Source organism: Echiichthys vipera (genome assembly GCF_963691815.1).
Source record: "Echiichthys vipera genome assembly, chromosome: 6".
Lineage (NCBI taxonomy): Eukaryota > Metazoa > Chordata > Actinopteri > Perciformes > Trachinidae > Echiichthys > Echiichthys vipera.
In genome coordinates this window covers 4,529,864-4,534,273 of record NC_139831.1, presented here as the reverse complement: position 1 = coordinate 4,534,273, position 4,410 = coordinate 4,529,864, and positions in this window count along the sequence as shown.

Sequence of the window (4,410 nt, the reverse complement as noted above, 5' to 3'; positions counted from 1 at the left end):
TGGTTTCGTTGTGATCGGACATCAGGAACCCTTTGATCTTAAACAATTGTGTGCCTATTTTTTTTCCCTTAGGTGACCAAGATGGAGTCTCTACGACGTTCCTATCAAAAGTTATGGCCTATTTAAAATAGGGTTAAGGTTTGGGATTAGGGTTAGGGTTAGGGTTAGGGTTTAGGGCTAGGGTTAGGGTTAGGGTTAGGGTTAAGGGCTAGGGTTAGGGTTAGGGTTAGGGTTAGGGTTTAGGGTTAGGGTTAGGGTTAGGGCTAGGGTTAGGGTTAGGGTTAGGGTTAGGGTTTAGGGCTAGGGTTAGGGTTAGGGTTAGGGTTTAGGATTAGGGTTAGGGTTTAGGGGTTAGGGTTATTTTAGAGACTTGAAACTTTGGCTACCCCCCCTATTTCGTGGGTGCCGAGTGCACTCGTGCTGGTTTCGTTGTGATCGGACATCAGGAACCCTTTGATCTTAAACAATTGTGTGCCTATTTTTTTCCCTTAGGTGCTCATTCGTTGAGACTTCGCCTACCCCCCTAATTATGGCCACGCGCTTTCCATTGGTACCAAGATGGAGTCTCTACGACGTTCCTATCAAAAGTTATGGCCTATTAAAAATAGGGTTAAGGTTTGGGATTAGGGTTAGGGTTAGGGTTAAGGGCTAGGGTTAGGGTTAGGGTTAGGGTTAGGGTTTAGGGGTTAGGGTTATTTTAGAGACTTGAAACTTTGGCTACCCCCCCTATTTCGTGGGTGCCGAGTGCACTCGTGCTGGTTTCAGTGCGATCGGACATCAGGAACCCTTTGATCTTAAACAATTGTGTGCCTATTTTTTTTCCCTTAGGTGCTCATTCGTTGAGACTTCGCCTACCCCCCTAATTATGCCCACGCGCTTTCCATTGGTACCAAGATGGAGTCTCTACGACGTTCCTATCAAAAGTTATGGCCTATTAAAAATAGGGTTAAGGTTTGGGATTAGGGTTAGGGTTAGGGTTAGGGTTAAGGGCTAGGGTTAGGGTTAGGGTTAGGGTTAGGGTTTAGGGGTTAGGGTTATTTTAGAGACTTGAAACTTTGGCTACCCCCCCTATTTCGTGGGTGCCGAGTGCACTCGTGCTGGTTTCGTTGTGATCGGACATCAGGAACCCTTTGATCTTAAACAATTGTGTGCCTATTTTTTTCCCTTAGGTGCTCATTCGTTGAGACTTCGCCTACCCCCCTAATTATGGCCACGCGCTTCCCATTGGTACCAAGATGGAGTCTCTACGACGTTCCTATCAAAAGTTATGGCCTATTTAAAATAGGGTTAAGGTTTGGGATTAGGGTTAGGGTTAGGGTTAGGGTTAGGGTTAGGGTTAAGGGCTAGGGTTAGGGTTAGGGTTAGGGTTAGGGTTTAGGGGTTAGGGTTATTTTAGAGACTTGAAACTTTGGCTACCCCCCCTATTTCGTGGGTGCCGAGTGCACTCGTGCTGGTTTCAGTGCGATCGGACATCAGGAACCCTTTGATCTTAAACAATTGTGTGCCTATTTTTTTTCCCTTAGGTGACCAAGATGGAGTCTCTACGACGTTCCTATCAAAAGTTATGGCCTATTTAAAATAGGGTTAAGGTTTGGGATTAGGGTTAGGGTTAGGGTTAGGGTTTAGGGCTAGGGTTAGGGTTAGGGTTAGGGTTAAGGGCTAGGGTTAGGGTTAGGGTTTAGGGTTAGGGTTAGGGTTAGGGTTAGGGCTAGGGCTAGGGTTAGGGTTAGGGTTAGGGTTAGGGTTTAGGGCTAGGGTTAGGGTTAGGGTTAGGGTTTAGGATTAGGGTTAGGGTTTAGGGGTTAGGGTTATTTTAGAGACTTGAAACTTTGGCTACCCCCCCTATTTCGTGGGTGCCGAGTGCACTCGTGCTGGTTTCGTTGCGATCGGACATCAGGAACCCTTTGATCTTAAACAATTGTGTGCCTATTTTTTTTCCCTTAGGTGCTCATTCGTTGAGACTTCGCCTACCCCCCTAATTATGGCCACGCGCTTTCCATTGGCACCAAGATGGAGTCTCTACGACGTTCCTATCAAAAGTTATGGCCTATTTAAAATAGGGTTAAGGTTTGGGATTAGGGTTAGGGTTAGGGTTAGGGTTAGGGTTAGGGTTAAGGGCTAGGGTTAGGGTTAGGGTTAGGGTTAGGGTTTAGGGGTTAGGGTTATTTTAGAGACTTGAAACTTTGGCTACCCCCCCTATTTCGTGGGTGCCGAGTGCACTCGTGCTGGTTTCGTTGTGATCGGACATCAGGAACCCTTTGATCTTAAACAATTGTGTGCCTATTTTTTTTCCCTTAGGTGACCAAGATGGAGTCTCTACGACGTTCCTATCAAAAGTTATGGCCTATTTAAAATAGGGTTAAGGTTTGGGATTAGGGTTAGGGTTAGGGTTAGGGTTTAGGGCTAGGGTTAGGGTTAGGGTTAGGGTTAAGGGCTAGGGTTAGGGTTAGGGTTAGGGTTTAGGGTTAGGGTTAGGGTTAGGGCTAGGGTTAGGGTTAGGGTTAGGGTTAGGGTTTAGGGCTAGGGTTAGGGTTAGGGTTAGGGTTTAGGATTAGGGTTAGGGTTTAGGGGTTAGGGTTATTTTAGAGACTTGAAACTTTGGCTACCCCCCCTATTTCGTGGGTGCCGAGTGCACTCGTGCTGGTTTCGTTGTGATCGGACATCAGGAACCCTTTGATCTTAAACAATTGTGTGCCTATTTTTTTCCCTTAGGTGCTCATTCGTTGAGACTTCGCCTACCCCCCTAATTATGGCCACGCGCTTTCCATTGGTACCAAGATGGAGTCTCTACGACGTTCCTATCAAAAGTTATGGCCTATTAAAAATAGGGTTAAGGTTTGGGATTAGGGTTAGGGTTAGGGTTAAGGGCTAGGGTTAGGGTTAGGGTTAGGGTTAGGGTTTAGGGGTTAGGGTTATTTTAGAGACTTGAAACTTTGGCTACCCCCCCTATTTCGTGGGTGCCGAGTGCACTCGTGCTGGTTTCAGTGCGATCGGACATCAGGAACCCTTTGATCTTAAACAATTGTGTGCCTATTTTTTTTCCCTTAGGTGCTCATTCGTTGAGACTTCGCCTACCCCCCTAATTATGCCCACGCGCTTTCCATTGGTACCAAGATGGAGTCTCTACGACGTTCTTATCAAAAGTTATGGCCTATTTAAAATAGGGTTAAGGTTTGGGATTAGGGTTAGGGTTAGGGTTAGGGTTAGGGTTAGGGTTAAGGGCTAGGGTTAGGGTTAGGGTTAGGGTTAGGGTTTAGGGGTTAGGGTTATTTTAGAGACTTGAAACTTTGGCTACCCCCCCTATTTCGTGGGTGCCGAGTGCACTCGTGCTGGTTTCGTTGTGATCGGACATCAGGAACCCTTTGATCTTAAACAATTGTGTGCCTATTTTTTTTTCCCTTAGGTGACCAAGATGGAGTCTCTACGACGTTCCTATCAAAAGTTATGGCCTATTTAAAATAGGGTTAAGGTTTGGGATTAGGGTTAGGGTTAGGGTTAGGGTTTAGGGCTAGGGTTAGGGTTAGGGTTAGGGTTAAGGGCTAGGGTTAGGGTTAGGGTTAGGGTTTAGGGTTAGGGTTAGGGTTAGGGCTAGGGTTAGGGTTAGGGTTAGGGTTAGGGTTAGGGTTTAGGGTTAGGGTTAAGGGCTAGGGTTAGGGTTAGGGTTAGGGTTAGGGTTTAGGGGTTAGGGTTATTTTAGAGACTTGAAACTTTGGCTACCCCCCCTATTTCGTGGGTGCCGAGTGCACTCGTGCTGGTTTCAGTGCGATCGGACATCAGGAACCCTTTGATCTTAAACAATTGTGTGCCTATTTTTTTTCCCTTAGGTGCTCATTCGTTGAGACTTCGCCTATCCCCCTAATTATGCCCACGCGCTTTCCATTGGTACCAAGATGGAGTCTCTACGACGTTCCTATCAAAAGTTATGGCCTATTTAAAATAGGGTTAAGGTTTGGGATTAGGGTTAGGGTTAGGGTTAGGGTTAGGGTTAGGGTTAAGGGCTAGGGTTAGGGTTAGGGTTAGGGTTAGGGTTTAGGGGTTAGGGTTATTTTAGAGACTTGAAACTTTGGCTACCCCCCCTATTTCGTGGGTGCCGAGTGCACTCGTGCTGGTTTCAGTGCGATCGGACATCAGGAACCCTTTGATCTTAAACAATTGTGTGCCTATTTTTTTTCCCTTAGGTGACCAAGATGGAGTCTCTACGACGTTCCTATCAAAAGTTATGGCCTATTTAAAATAGGGTTAAGGTTTGGGATTAGGGTTAGGGTTAGGGTTAGGGTTTAGGGCTAGGGTTAGGGTTAGGGTTAGGGTTAAGGGCTAGGGTTAGAGTTAGGGTTAGGGTTTAGGGTTAGGGTTAGGGTTAGGGCTAGGGTTAGGGTTAGGGTTAGGGTTAGGGTTTAGGGCTAGGGTTAG